General features: G+C 41.2%; 1 pseudogene; it reads right to left on the bottom strand.

The window, feature by feature from the left end:
- Positions 1-1372: 1372 nt before the first annotated feature.
- On the bottom strand, positions 1373-16365 carry LOC147880861 (uncharacterized; annotated as a pseudogene).
- Positions 16366-16744: the final 379 nt, after the last annotated feature.

The following is a 16744-nucleotide window of genomic DNA, read 5'->3' on the forward strand; positions in this document are numbered from 1 at the left end:
ACTTGATGCTATTTGATATTTGTTGCATTTCGCCATGTTGGTGGTCAATGTTAAGTGTTTTTTTTGGTGTGAAGTATTTTGCTAGATTATGCAGAAGCTATGGTAAGGCGCATGGTTGGGGATCCAAGGTTTGAGAAGACTACCAAAGAGCGTCGTTGGAGAAGATGCTTCCTTGTGGATCATGAGAGCATTATGGAGGAATAATTGTTGAAAATTATTCCTTGATTTTGAAGATTGTGAAGAATTATAGTTATTGAAAAAATACATTTGGACACTCTTGCTCGCTTGTTTCATTGTGTCAACATAGGATAATAATCTTTCAACTGTCGAGTATGAACTAGTGAGTGTTTTGGATGGCTAATATGTCTGCTGGTTTGTTGTGGCTGCTTCAGTAGCCTAAGTTTGGTTGGAACTCCCCAAGTATATAGTGATGAAAGAATGGAGGGAATTTCGGGTTTAAATGTGAAGGTTCTTGGATCTTATTCTTATCATATGGTGGTGGCCCACTCTCATTCCTTAAAATTTGATGAGCTGCTTGTAAAAACTGTAACCTCTGTGGGCATGCTCATAGCAGGTTATGCATCATCCGGAGTATACGAGCTTTGTTTTAGAAGAGAAGATCTCTGTTAGCTACACATGGCTCTTTGAGTTAGGACTTATGAAAGGGACCTCATTTAGGGTTTAGTTTGATACTTAGCTCTATATCTCATAAGCTAATGAGTAAGACAATACCACGCAACAACAACAAACAACGTTTTCTTCTTGTGGTTGAAATAGCTAGCCCTATGGGAAACACGAAAGGGCAACATAGCCTCAAAGTACATGAATGCCATTAATGGCTACAATGGTCCAAACCGCCAGTGACTTCAGTTGTGTACCTGATGCAAACTCTTCAACTAAGATGGCGAGGCATGTTCTACATGCATGCACACCGTTAGAGCCCAAGAGGGTGAAGTGGACAAGCGCATGGACATGCAACATCTACCTGTCAGCATTAGTATATTCAATGGGCAGGGCAACCAAATCAGGATCCCCTCCAAAGTATCAATTGGGATCAAGTAATGAAGCTAAATTGAGAGGTATGCAACATCTAAAAACTTCTTCACAAATAGACAAGCAAGCATTATAAAACAAATATTCTAGATATCCATAAATTGGCTAAGATATGCAACATCTAAAAACTCCCTCACAAATAAACAAGCAATCATTGTAAAGCAATCCATATAACATACCATACATAGAAAATCTTCTAGATATCCATAAATTCAAAATAATCCCTTTTGCTTGTTTCATGTCTTACTCGTTCACTATTGCTCATTGTTTGGGATCCCTCCATTAAAGACATGAGCACATGTAAACAAAGAAAGAAGGATTAATGTTTAACCTGAAGCATCTTTTGCCAATCATGACTCTTGAGTCCATAGAGTTAAGCAGAGCCTCCCTTCTTGCTTTTTGTGAATGTACCCTTGAGGGACAGCATGTAGCCGGTGGGGGTGCGAATGGAGGTAATGACTTTCCTCATTTGCTCTTGCTCTACTTTGGACATAATCCAAGGTGCCTTGGAAAGGATAATCTTCCCACCACGAGGTCCCATGCAAAGTGCGGCTGAGGGAGGGAGATGCTAGCTTGCATGTCTTCCCTAGCACCAAGTGAATCCCTCTTACCCGTTACATGTTCCCATATGGCTTGTCCCACATTTTTGAACACATGCATGGGATCCAAAAGATGTTGGATCTTCAATTTTGACCAATAGGGGAGGCTCAACAAGATCAAATGTCGTGACATACCTCTTGGTGGTCCATTAGGAGGAGGGAATTCTTATGATGCTCCTCCCAATGCCTTGCCCAATCTTGCATGCTCCATTGAAATGGCTCCATCCCATTGGTGGAAGGGACATACTTGGGATGCGATGTAGGCAAGAATCGATGGTTGTTGGTATATATCACCTTGCTTAGGAGCACAGGCCTCTCTTTGACTAACGATGGACCACAAATTGAACATGCACTATGTCAGGATGTAGACAAACCTAAAGCACATGCACAAACAAGAAGGGTGAGCACACTTTTCAATACATGTTGATATATACATGGGTGAAAGCATGCTACAGTGTATATACTATTAGCAAAACTCTTTAGTAGTAAGAGAGTGACCTTTTCATAAGTAAGAATCTTATTCATAAGTAAAAATGTACCCGTTAAAAAGATTTGTTATGGATTCTTGTTACGAATTTTATGCAGCTTAATAATTAATGTGCATGTGTAGTATGAGATACGTCTCTCTCTCTCTCTCTCTCTCTCTCTCTCTCTCTCTCTCTCTCTCGTTTTTGCATTTGAATTGTTCTCACATAGCTGCATGCTCTCTTAGCCCGCTTAGAACCGTCCCCTCTTGCATGCTCAGAACCGTCCCCAATTGCATTCTCTCTCTCTCTCTCTCTCTCTCTCTCTCTCTCTCTCTGAGCTATCAAGGATGAAGAAGCCGGTGAAGAACTCCCCTGCAAAACAAAGCCTTGTGGCAAAATTACCTGCAAAGAAATCTCCATCGAAAAGCAAGTTGAAGGCTACTCCAAAGAAGAGAAGTGAGGGAAACGCAAAGAGCAAGGAGAAGAAGGTTGAACATACAGGTTGGTTCAAATTTTCTCAAGGACCGAAATTGGGGTGGGATTTTTTCGATGAGCTAGGCCGAAAACTCACTCAGAGTTGAATGAGTGGTTGTCAAGTACATGGCGCTGCTCGCATCCTACCACACATAGATGCTTCCACATTAGTTGCCTTAACATTGATTTACAGGAGGAGTTTTACAAGCTCTACAAGAAGATTTACCAAACGGATACCATCATCAACAATGAAGTTGGTACAGTATTTGCCCGTGCCTTTGACGCATCACAATAGGGAGGCATTGAGGTTGATTAGGATGATTTTGTTCAGCACAGATCTACTTTTCAGAGGGGAGATCCCTCTAGCATCCAATTAGAGGACTCGGAACCTTGTAAAATTGAACATGCGCCATGCAAGATTGATAGCTACTCAGGTGATGGTTTTCAAAAACATGGCTTGCAAAAATATGAAATGACAGAAAGAAAGCTGGAGGCAATGTTGACATGCAAGAAGTCAGCAACAACCAATCACTAGAAGAAGTATTAGACGTAGCTTGCACGTTAGAGAAGGAAGCAGAGCAAAAGTGCGGCTCCATTACCGGCACTTACGATTGGATTTTAAGTACAATCCAAAATTCGAAGAGCGAGGTGCTCAAAATTGAGCTACCAAAAGAGATAGACAAGATGCAACAAGATCTAATTGCTGCTAGAAATGTGCTACAGTCAGCAAAGCATGATCATAAAAGGATTGCAGAGCAGATGAGAGGGAGCAATGAATTTATGCACAACACAAAGTGTCTGGCTGACTCTTTGTATGCTCAGGGATTGAGGGCAGTTCATCCTGCTCTGGTTGAGCATCTTGTAGGCCCTGCCAGCCTACTTGTTAGCATCGAATGGTAATTTGCATTAGGTTTATGTATTTACATTGTTTGTGATTGTGCACTAGTAAGAAGCTTATATTGAACTTCTTGTACATTGTCTCTATGCAGGTGTGTGTTTTGTGGCCTTGGCTTTGGCTTGCAGGCATTGGATGTTGTAATTCCCCCCTTGCTTGCATACATACCACATGTTGTGTGCAACGCATCACTTCTCGTACTCCCCAAAGTGCATGGCACAGTCATGTAGTGAAATCACGTCCTATGAGTGGATGGCTGCAATGGGTTTTGGACCTACAAGTACCCAAGCTATAGGTATGTGTTCTCTTAAAACTCAGGTTCTACGTTTGTATTTTAGTACTATTTAACATTATTTTTACATAGCTTAGTTTTGTTATAGTTCTATTATAGTCCTGTTATAATACTGTTTAATTTAGTACTATTATAATACTATTTAATTTAGTACCTTTTAGTAGTAGGGTAGACCTTGATTTAGTAGTAGGTTAGACCTTTTAGTACCTTTTAGTTGCTTTTAGTAGTATGCCATTAGTCTATAGAACTATAATAGTTTTATATATGTCCATTCTTTAATACTACACTACCACTATCTTAGAACACTTTAGTACTAGTATGCAGTATTTGCTAACATTAATAGATGTTAGTACTATACCAATTGTATCTCTTTAGTACTATGCTGATACAACAACATATTTTAGTACTATTTTTGTAGTATCTAGGTGTTACACTACAAGGCATAGGCCATTTTCCGACGGAAATACCGACGCTTTTTACATTAAATTTTTTTTTTTCACGGGCGCAAAGGTCGCTATAAAAGTCGTTAAAATCGTCGAAAAAGGAGCGTCGCTATAAACCGTCGCTATATAGCGACGCTAGTAATCGTCGCTATATAGCGACGATGCAACGTCGCTATATAGCGACCATGTAAACGTCGCTATATAACGACTCTGATAATCGTCACTATATAGCGACACTGGTAAACGTCGCTATATAGCGACGATTAACAGAAGCTAAAAAAAAGGGTTAGTGGGGCTAAACAGGGCTTCCTTTTGGCCCTGTTTAGCCCCACTAACCCTTTTTTTTTTTTTGTAATTACAAAAGAAAGTTTTTTATAACAAAATTTCCCTTGCTTGCAGGGTGATACAAAATTGTTCTTGTGAACGATGAGGAAGAAATGCATATACATATACAACTGAGTTTGAAACAAAATTACCATGTGAAAGGGCGATACAAAATTGCTCTAACGAGCGGATATACAAAATCCTACTACCACTACTAATCCGAATCCGAATCGTCTTGTTGGGCTGTTCCCTGGTCCTCGACACCTAATGTGCATCTTGCATGCACACACACATACACACTCATTAATGTGCATTCTAGAGTGCACATTGGAATACTTAATGTATTCCAATGTGCACTCCAAAATGCACATTACACTACAAGGCATAGGCCATTTTCCGACGGAAATACCGACGCTTTTTACATTAAAATTTTTTTTTTCACGGGCGCAAAGGTCGCTATAAAAGTCGTTAAAATCGTCGGAAAAGGAGCGTCGCTATAAACCGTCGCTATATAGCGACGCTAGTAATCGTCGCTATATAGCGACGATGCAACGTCGCTATATAGCGACCATGTAAACGTCGCTATATAGCGACTCTGAGAATCGTCGCTATATAGCGACACTGGTAAACGTCGCTATATAGCGACGATTAACAGAAGCTTAAAAAAAGGGTTAGTGGGGCTAAACAGGGCTTCCTTTTGGCCCTGTTTAGCCCCACTAACCCTTTTTTTTTTTTTGTAATTACAAAAGAAAGTTTTTTATAACAAAATTTCCCTTGCTTACAGGGTGATACAAAATTGTTCTTGTGAACGATGAGGAAGAAATGCATATACATATACAACTGAGTTTGAAACAAAATTACCCTGTGAAAGGGCGATACAAAATTGCTCTAACGAGCGGATATACAAAATCCTACTACCACTACTAATCCGAATCCGAATCCGAATCCGAATCGTCTTGTTGGGCTGTTCCCTGGTCCTCGGCACCTGCATCTTCTCCCTCGTCCCCGACACCTGCGTCTTCTCCCTCGTCCTCGGCACCTGCGTCCGATCCTTGCCCCTGTTGATCGCTCGTCTCTGATGATGGGACGCTTGAGCTTTGACCCTAAGAGTGAACCATATAAATCGAAAATTAGATTGGAACTTAAATTAAAAAGTGAGATTACAAGTAGGAGTAAACTTATACCGTGCGAGCAGCCACCTCAGCCCAATCGACTGTCGCTCCCATTGCCTCTTGCTCAATGAACCACGGCTTGGTTCCTATCCGAAATGCACGCCGCGTCTCTGCATCCGTAGGAAGACGACCCATCGCAGCTTGTTGTGGATCCAATTTACGAGAGTTAGAGTTAGCTAAAGTGCATGTAATATGTAAGTAAAACAAATAGAACAATACATTAAATGGAAAGAATTAAACTTACCACGGTTGCCTCGAATGCATACCGTCCGCCTGCACCAAAGTGCGAAGTACCTACGACGTCCAGCCGTCTCTTCGCAGCCCTCCTCTGACCCTCGAACATTTCGGGATGGTCCCTATGTTGCTTCTTGAAGTACTTCCAATCAGCTTTGTCTGCCCAGCTGGGTTTAGCCAACCCTTTTGTAATGGAAGTACGCATGGTTGATCTGCGATGCTTTAGGACCAAACCCATGCGCTCGAGCATATAATTGTTATTAAACTCCACATTTGGCGGATTAGGATATCTTTGTTTTAACTCATCGATCACCGCCTGCTTCTTTTGGGCATCTTGATACCGCCAATCGATATTTATGCCGCTCTTGAAGTGATGACTCATCAACCGCCTCATGGCGGCCATCACTGCTTTGCCTTTTTTGTCTTCTATTATCTCTCTGGCAGATGTGATTTGATAGGAGAGATCCCCTGATGAGTAAGGGGGACTGACGGTAGCAGAGTCTGAAGGAGTGGAAGCTGCGCGACCGCTTCCGGATCGAGGAGTAGTTGTGGGAGTAGGAGAGGGAAAGGGACCTGACTGATACTGTGTCTCCGGACCAAGTGGAGACCTAAAGGAGCGTGAGTGTGCTGACTCGTCTACATCTCCTGAGTCAGCACAACATGAGCCGCCCATCCTACTCTTCCTTCCCTTGCGGGAGGCATGCGCAGGTGATGATCCCGCGGTCGAAGGGGCGTGAGGGGATGGCTGGGCTGTACGTCCACCCGTCGGTGTAGGGGAAGGAATTGCGGAGGTCCTTTAAGAGAGCAGAGAGAAGAATCTCGCTGCCTCCTCATCGCTCATCTGCGCTACAAACTCGTCGGGAGTCCCAACAAAGCCATGCGCGGCTAGCAAAGGAGTCCCCTGAGGGGTAGTCGCAGTGCTACGTGGAAGAGGGGTCGTAGTCATAGTGCTAGGACCGAGAGGAGTCGGACCAGGGGTAGTCCTCTGGGTAGAATCAAAGTCCTCTGGAGCATATAGATCGTGAGCTCTCCTCCTGCGAGGCTGTCCGTACTCGTCCGATGAGCGACGTGATCCCATGTCTAACATAGACACAAACACGAAAACAGAAAACAAATAAACAAACATGAGCATTCTCATAGGCATAGGCAAAAGAAGAGGGGAAGGAAAGAAGAGGGAAAGGAAAGAAGAGGGAAAGGAAAGAGGGAAAGAAGAGGGAAAGATAAGAGGGAAAGAAGATGTAAAGGAAAGAAAAGAATGAGAATGAGGAAATAGAGAATGAGAGAAGGGGGAAATAGAGAAGGGGAAAGAGATGAGGGAAAATAGAGAAGGAGAGAATGGGGAAATGAGAGAAGGGGGAAATAGAGTGGGAAATAGAGAATGAGCTTATGCAGAAATAGAGAATGAGCTTATGCTTCTCTCATTCTCTATTTCCGCATAAGCTCACGCATAAGCATGAGCTTATGCTCATGCGGAAACTTAAGCATAAGCTCATGCACATGCATGAGCATAAGCATGAGCTTATGCTTAAGCATAGGCATCGGAAATAGAGAAGGAGCTTATGCATAAAATAGAGAATGAGTTTCCGCATGCTTATGCTCATGCGGAAAAAGAGAAGGAGCTTATGCAGAAAAAGAGAAGGAGAGAAGCATAAGCTTCTCTCATTCTCTATTTCCGCATAAGCTCCTTCTCTTTTTCCGCATGAGCTTATGCTTATGCTCATGGGTGAGCATGAGCTTATGCTCATGTTTCCGCATATGCGGAAATAGAGAAGGAGAGAAGCATAAGCTTCTCTCATTCTCTATTTCCGCATATGCTCACGCAAAAGAGAAAGAGAAAGAGCTTATGCGGAAACTCATTCTCTATTTTCGCATAAGCTCCTTCTCTTTTTCCGCATGAGCTTATGCGGATGCTCATGGGTGAGCATAAGCTTATGCTCATGTTTCGGCATATGCGGAAATAGAGAATGAGAAAAGCATAAGCTTCTCTCATTCTCTATTTCCGCATATGCTCACGCATATGCGGAAAGAGAGAAGGAGCTTATGCGGAAAAAGAGAATGAGAGAAGCATAAGCTTCTCTCATTCTCTATTTCCGCATAAGCTCTTGCGGAAACTTACGCATAAGCTCATGCTCATGCATGAGCATAAGCATGAGCTTATGCTTATGCTTATGCTTAAGCATAAGCATAAGCATAAGCTCATGCGGATATAGAGAAGGAGCTTATGCGGAAAGAGAGAAGGAGCTCATGCGGAAAGAGAAAAGGAGCTTATGCTCATTCGGAAATAGAGAAGGAGCTTATGCGGAAAGAGAGAAGGAGCTCATGCGGAAAGAGAGAAGGAGCTTATGCTCATGCGGAAATAGAGAAGGAGCTTATGCGGAAAAAGAGAATGAGAGAAGCATAAGCTTCTCTCATTCTCTATTTCCGCATAAGCTCTTGCGGAAACTTACGCATAAGCTCATGCTCATGCATGAGCATAAGCATGAGCTTATGCTTATGCTTATGCTTATGCTTAAGCATAAGCATAAGCATAAGCTCATGCGGATATAGAGAAGGAGCTTATGCGGAAAGAGAGAAGGAGCTCATGCGGAAAGAGAGAAGGAGCTTATGCTCATGCGGAAATAGAGAAGGAGCTCATGCGGAAAGAGAGAAGGAGCTCATGCGGAAAGAGAGAAGGAGCTTATGCTCATGCGGAAATAGAGAAGGAGCTTATGCGGAAAAAGAGAATGAGAGAAGCATAAGCTTCTCTCATTCTCTATTTCTGCATAAGCTCTTGCGGAAACTTATGCTTATGCTTATGCTTAAGCATAAGCATAAGCATAAGCATAAGCATAAGCTCATGCGGATATAGAGAAGGAGCTTATGCGGAAAGAGAGAAGGAGCTCATGCGGAAAGAGAGAAGGAGCTTATGCTCATGCGGAAATAGAGAAGGAGCTCATGCGGAAAGAGAGAAGGAGCTCATGCGGAAAGAGAGAAGGAGCTTATGCTCATGCGGAAATAGAGAAGGAGCTTATGCGGAAAAAGAGAATGAGAGAAGCATAAGCTTCTCTCATTCTCTATTTCCGCATAAGCTCTTGCGGAAACTTACGCATAAGCTCATGCTCATGCATGAGCATAAGCATGAGCTTATGCTTATGCTTATGCTTAAGCATATGCATAAGCATAAGCATAAGCATAAGCTCATGCGGATATAGAGAAGGAGCTTATGCGGAAAGAGAGAAGGAGCTCATGCGGAAAGAGAGAAGGAGCTTATGCTCATGCGGAAATAGAGAATGGAGCTCATGCGGAAAGAGAGAAGGAGCTCATGCGGAAAGAGAGAAGGAGCTTATGCTCATGCGGAAATAGAGAAGGAGCTTATGCGGAAAAAGAGAATGAGAGAAGCATAAGCTTCTCTCATTCTCTATTTCCGCATAAGCTCTTGCGGAAACTTACGCATAAGCTCATGCTCATGCATGAGCATAAGCATGAGCTTATGCTGATGCTTATGCTTATGCTTAAGCATAAGCATAAGCATAAGCATAAGCTCATGCGGATATAGAGAAGGAGCTTATGCGAAAAGAGAGAAGGAGCTCATGCGGAAAGAGAGAAGGAGCTTATGCTCATGCGGAAATAGAGAAGGAGCTTATGCGGAAAGAGAGAAGGAGCTCATGCGGAAAGAGAGAAGGAGCTTATGCTCATGCGGAAATAGAGAAGGAGCTTATGCGAAAAAAGAGAATGAGAGAAGCATAAGCTTCTCTCATTCTCTATTTCCGCATAAGCTCTTGCGGAAACTTACGCATAAGCTCATGCGGATATAGAGAAGGAGCTTATGCGGAAAGAGAGAACGAGCTTATGCAGAAAAAGAGAAGGAGAGAAGCATAAGATTCTCTCATTCTCTATTTCCGTATAAGCTCTTGCGGAAACTTACGCATAAGCTCCTTCTCTATATCCGCATGAGCATAAGCATGAGCTTATGCTTATGCTTATGCTTATGCTAGCATAAGCATAAGCATAAGCATAAGCTCATGCTTATGCTCATGCGGATATAGAGAAGGAGCTTATGCGGAAAGAGAGAAGGAGCTTATGCAGAAAAAGAGAAGGAGAGAAGCATAAGCTTCTCTCATTCTCTATTATGCTTCTCTCATTCTCTATTTCCGCATATGCCGAAACATGAGCATAAGCTTATGCTCACCCATGAGCATAAGCATAAGCTCATGCGGAAAAAGAGAAGGAGCTTATGCGGAAATAGAGAATGAGTTTCCGCATAAGCTCTTTCTCTTTCTCTTTTGCGTGAGCATATGCGGAAATAGAGAATGAGAGAAGCTTATGCTTCTCTCCTTCTCTATTTCCGCATATGCGGAAACATGAGCATAAGCTCATGCTCACCCATGAGCATAAGCATAAGCTCATGCGGAAAAAGAGAAGGAGCTTATGCGGAAAAAGAGAATGAGAGAAGGAGCTTATGCGGAAAGAGAGAAGGAGCTTATGCGGAAAAAGAGAATGAGAGAAGCATAAGCTTCTCTCATTCTCTTTTTCCGCATAAGCTCTTGCGAAAACTTACGCATAAGCTCATGCTCATGCATGAGCATAAGCATGAGCTTATGCTTATGCTTATGCTCATGCATAAGCATGAATATAAGCATAAGCATAAGCTCATGCTTATGCTCATGTGGATATAGAGAAGGAGCTTATGCGGAATGAGAGAAGGAGCTTATGCGGAAAAAGAGAATGAGAGAAGCATAAGCTTCTCTCATTCTCTATTTCCGCATAAGCTTATGCGAAAACTTACGCATAAGCTCATGCTCATGCGGAAAAAGAGCTTATGCTCATGCGGAAAAAGAGCTTATGCGAATGAGAGAAGGGGGAAATAGAGAAGGGGGAATGAGAGAAGCATAAGCATAAGAGAAGGGAAAAGAGAGAGGGGGAAAGAGAGAAGGGGGAAAGAGAGAATAAGAGAAGAGGGAAAAAAGAGAAGGGGGAAGAGAGGGTTCCTACGCCCATCACTACAGCTAGCGCTTAAGGCGCTAGCTGCAGGCCAATGCAAATAACAAAAAGCTTAAATGGAAAGAAGAGGAAGCACTTACCTGTAAAAGTATGTCCCGCTCGGTGTAGTGGACTAGGCCCACAAAAGAGAGAGTATGTCCTGCTCGGTGTAGTCGACTGGCCCTACAAAAGAGAGAAAACAGCCCATTTTTTCAAATAAGATGTTAGTGGAAAGAGGAGATCACAAAAGCAACTTCTTGAAAGGAGACAAGGAAAGAGAAGATTGAGGAGACAAGGAAAGGAGGAGATTGAGGAGAAGAGAAGGAAGAGAAATACAGGAAGAAGAGGTGAGTTTCTTTCTTTCTTTCTTGAAATTTCGTTTTTTGTTTGAATCCTTTCTAATCAAGCATGAAAACTAGTTTAAAACTTTAGCAATACCAGTAGAAACACTCACAAAACCAAAGCTAACAAACAAACAACCTACATTGTTGAAAAAACTCACCTTTTGAAGAACTTTCCTTCTGGAAACCAAAGAGGGAAAAAGGAGAGAGAGGGTGCACAAGAGGTAGGAGAAGGGTGAGGAGTGGGAAATAGAGTAGGAGGTTGCTTGGAATAGATGGGAGGTCAGTGAAATTAGGTGGGAGGAGATTTTGGGGAGCTTACTTGAGAGATTAGAAAAGCTTTGAGCAAAACGCCGCGGGTTTCGGCGTTTTGGGTTTTAACCCACAGCGTCGCTATATAGCGACGCTTTTTCGTCGCTATATAGCGACGTTTTTAATTTAAAGCGTCGCTACATAGCGACGTTTTAAATTAAAATCGTCGCTATATAGCGACGGAACAGAGCGTTGCTATATAGCGACTTTTACTGTTTATTTTTTGGTGTGGCCTCTTGTGAAGCTCAAACATGCTATGCCTATAATTGTCAATATCTCCTCTTACTACATAGCCTTACTATATAGGATTTTTTGTTTCAATCCTTACTATATAGCGACGTCATTCTTTTATATAGCCTCAAGAGAAGCTCAAATTAAACATGCTATGCTCATAATTGTGTACATCTCCTTTTCATGCTTATGTTTTGGTTTTATAAGTGTAGATGGAAGGGGCGAGTGGAAGCTCATCCGATGATGCGCCAACGCCCGGGAGCACGAAGTGGCTTACGGAGAGGTTATATTGTCATTGCACTCATTGCAAGCGAGAAGTACGACATCAACGTCGTATTATCATGCGCCACTTGCGGATGTATGGGGAGGAGCCGGAACCAGTACCCCCCGTTGGTGTTGCACATGTTGATGGATCATCGGTAAGTCAAAGCTATTTAAGTTCGCAATCTTATTGTATACCCAAAATTAGAAGATCTTCTATTTACACGAATGAGCTTATGACAGGATGACGAGGGTGACGAGGGTACACATATACCTTCTCACTTTCAACAAGACTATAGTCTCCCGGATGACGACGAGGGTATGGTCGACATGATGGATTCCATTTTTAGGGGCACTACATCCCACGTACACGTGATGTCAGAGTCTGAGGTGAAAATGCGAGAGTTGCAATCAACACAATTGTACGAGGGTGCCAGGATGTCTAAACTACGTGCTTGTCTCTCAATCTTGAATCTACAAAATGTGCTGCCAAATAGAAAAACAAATCGTTAAATATAGGACCATTCAATATGCACATCTCAATGTCCAAGTTAGAGATTACCATGTACTGTGTGAAATGATTCTTTCCCCAAGCTATCTCCATATAACGGCTAAAGTCATTCACAACATTGATGAAACACTGTGCATCATCTTCTTTGAATCTTTTCTTTTGTAGTAAGCTACCAAACTATCAAGAGCTAACCACACTGGTGCCTTTTCCAGTCTTTTTTGTCCCTTTCCCCCTCATTCACAACAGGCAGTGTGTAACTTTCTCCATACATCAAACTCATTAGCACATTTGAGCTTGCTTTGCAGAAAGGAATTTTAAAGCCTTGACACTACCAAAGCTTGGCTTACAAGGAACATTGCTTGTTTTTCCAGATTTTTTCTCATCTTTTGTAATCTTTACTTACCCAGAGTGTAGTCCCATATCTTAAAGAACCTTTTTAATTCTTGCAATCATCCTCTCACTCTCTTGTTGGGGCTTCAAGTTATATGCATCAATGATGTACAGATGCACCAACTTTTCAATTATTCTCACAATAGCATGAAGCGCATAAATGTGTACTCACTCAAGAGAAATATCAAGAATTGGGCTCCATGATGGATCTTTCCCTGGAGCATCCCTATCTGGTGTCTTAGTTTGATCTATCTCTGCAAGTTCAAAGGCCCATTGCTTTTGTTTCTTTTTACCACCCTTCGCAGGTACTCTCGTTTGCATGCATAGTGGACAAGGATGGCTTGTATTTGCTCCATGTGCCACATTAAACATACATTTAATAGTCTTGAGGTTAACAGCTAGATGCCATTCTACATGGTAGGATCCATAGCCCTCAACTTCAAGTAGCTTACCATTGTTATGACCTTTGATGACACTTGGGATATCGGTTTGGTCAAAAAACCACTTCAAAATTGAATGTGACTTTCGGTACCTGCAAAAAAAAGTCACATGTTATTTCAAAATATTCTAAGTCTTTTTGCATTATTGCATTAAAGTTCAAATTTCCATCATACCTCAAAGGCAGCCAACCACCAAATCTCATGTTCTAATTGCACACTAAACTGTCTTGCATCATCAAGCTCAACTTCAAGGTCCAGTATTCTATTCATCATTGTCAAACTAACTCTTTCTAATTTTTTACCTTTGACCACCTCACTTTCATTAAGCTTTAGTACAATCTTCAGAGGACCATTGCATTCCTCCATAGGCATATCATAAAACTTCACCATGGCTTGCAGAACTCTTCAAACATCCATCACAAAGTTATTGTTGACTATCAATTCCAATTCTTTAGTCCCTCCAGCCTTTGTTTTCAAAGTTAGTATACCACATACATGCTAGGGCTCACCGCGACTAAAACAACTATGCCCAAATTGAGTGCATGCCTGGCCTTATCAACATCAGTCGATTTAGGAAGCAGGGCTTTAACTTTTGCTCTCACCGAAAGACATGTTGTTTTTAAGCTCTTAAATATGAGCCGATATGCCCTTGTACTTATCCCTACAGTACCACAAACTCCCTATGCACTAGTTGGCATCAAAATGCTCCACAACTTTATTCATTGACTCAGATGTTCTCTCTGATTTTAGACTTTTGAATTTTGGATGTTGTATAACAGACTCCAACATTTTTTTTGTGAACACTTCACCCATAGCACCGTAGTGTCCATCATGGATAGACATGAGTTTTGAAACACTCCTACAAGCGCTCACTCGACACTTCCAGTGACCACTTTTCTTGGATATTTCATCCATTGGATGCAATTTCCTCTTACGTAGTCTTGGACCCATTGGAGTATCCTTCATGAATGATAATGTTTTTTCTAACTTCTTGATCTCATCCTTCAGAGTTGTGTTTTACATCTATAAGTGAATTGCATTTATAGTGCTCTCTCCCAATTAAGCATCTAATGTTTGAACCTTTACCTGTAATTCCTGATTTTTCTTCTCTATGCCATCATATGCAGACATTTGAACACTTGTAGCTTGCATAGATGATACCAAATGTTGATTACAAGCCTCCAACATTGCGATCCTTTTGTCCCTTTTATTAAGCAAAGATTGATATTGGCTATGAAGGCTACTTGCTCCATGACCAATCAACCTTCGACAATATCCTAACAAACCATTCCCACCCTTACATAGGAACTTTATTAAGCTAGTCAATCTATGGAATTGAGGAGTCTAACAAGTTTGTGGATCTACTGGTTATATTTTCCCTTCTAACCATAAATCCATATGTCCTTTTCCTTGATTTCGAAGAGCTACTAAATCACTTTCACTTGCTAAGGAGGATTCATTCCTCTTTAAAAATGGCGCATTCTCTGCATCTATTTGAAAATGGATATCCACCTTTTTTAAATTCCGAGTAGCTTGCATGATTTCATGCACTTTCCACCTAATATAATATAACATTGACATCAACAAATAATATACAAACATGACATGTTTTAAAAAAGTATCAAACCAAGAAAAATGAAAACCCCAATTGCATGCAAAATCTAACGATTGAAATCTACAAATTCAAAAAAACATTTACTTATCATCAAACACTGTTAAACTATGTGAATGAGCAATCCTCTATATATTGCAAAGTTATTTCAGCCTTTATCCTTTTCTTATGGTTCATTATGCTCATATGTTTATTTCAAATCTGACTATGATCTGCTCAAATCTATTCAGGTTTGTCCATCTTACTATCAATGGTTCCTTTTCTTTGCATCCTCATAATCCTTGACATCATTTAATAGTAGTTGCACTAATAAACATATTGTCCCTATAGTAGTGTATGTTGCTATAATCTTGGATTGAATGCCTCTCATTTAAGTTACATGTTGTGATTATGGCTGACGCATTATTGTGAATGCATGAGTCATCACATTTTGAGTCTAGAACTGAACCATGCTCATTTAGACCTAAAAGAGTGGTTTTTAGTGGGCATCCCTTTAATCTCATGAATGTTTGAAATCTTGAATGCTTGAAGTTGTGAGTACATATGGTTGTCATGCATGCCAAAAATCCTTAAAGAAAATGGGCTAGGGCCTTGTTTATGTCAATGCATAATGTGTGTCCATGGCCAAATTGATGCTTATATGTTATATTGTAATAATATTACATTGAGAGAAACATTGCCTTACTATACCATTCCACAAATGACAGTCTTATTTGGTCGTTGCATTCCAAGAAGGTTGTTAAGAGCACACATGAAAAGGAAAAAGTTTCAAAGACATGAAGCAAGAGTTGAAATAAGAACACTTCAAACGAGTCTATTTTGCAACACGAAAAGGAATCCAATCAGTCTACGATTTCCAAACAGGCAACATAGGAAAAAAAAAGAATGAATTATGTTAAAGTGAATATTTATATACAAAATAAGTTGGTATGCACTATATGCCTTTGCTTCCATCTTCATAACTCAGTCGAGTAACTGTATTTGACCATATACTCCAAAATGTCAATGGATTCTGTATCATGGAACAGGTCATGCTCAAATGGTGTTGTGTAGGACTGTCGATCCTCCATTTGAAGCTAGACAAATAGCCATGGTGTGACATCGTCCATCAAATAGGAGCACATTTCTTCAAGACCTTGCATCTCAAACTTTGGAAGTACTCTCCATGTTCCAGATGCGTCTCTACAAATCTTGTATAAGGAGTCATCCAAAATAATACTGTTGGCTGCTGCCGACAAGTGCGTGAACTGGTTCCAAACGATTGGCAAGTCCTTGAAGATAACAGGCTTCTCATTCAACAACTCTCCATTTCTATTCACCGTGAGTCCAGCATTATAACAGTCTTCCTGAGCCATAATTGTTATCTTTTCAAAATGTTGTGAAAAGCATGCACGAAGGATTTTGTTTACTTTTGTTCTTCTGGATGTGCATCAGATATATAACTTCATACATTTAATAAATCAAAATGAGCCATATAAAATCAACATACAGACATAAATATCCCAAAAATTACTTAGCGTAAATGGCTTCGATACAATAGCTCTGTGCTGTGCTCTACACACCCCCATATACAACCCAAATGGCTTGGATACAACAGCTTTGCGCTGCACTCCACACACCCCAGTATACTATGTTGTGGGAATGACCCTAGAACCTAGGAGATCCTGGCCCTTCTTCCTTAGCATCCTTTGTGGGAATGACCCTAGAACCTAGGAGATCCTGGCCCTTCTTCCT

Source organism: Dipteris shenzhenensis, chromosome 32 (assembly GCF_047967505.1).
Source record: "Dipteris shenzhenensis isolate YYH24624 ecotype China chromosome 32, Dip_SZ_1.0, whole genome shotgun sequence".
In the NCBI taxonomy this organism is placed as follows: domain Eukaryota; kingdom Viridiplantae; phylum Streptophyta; class Polypodiopsida; order Gleicheniales; family Dipteridaceae; genus Dipteris; species Dipteris shenzhenensis.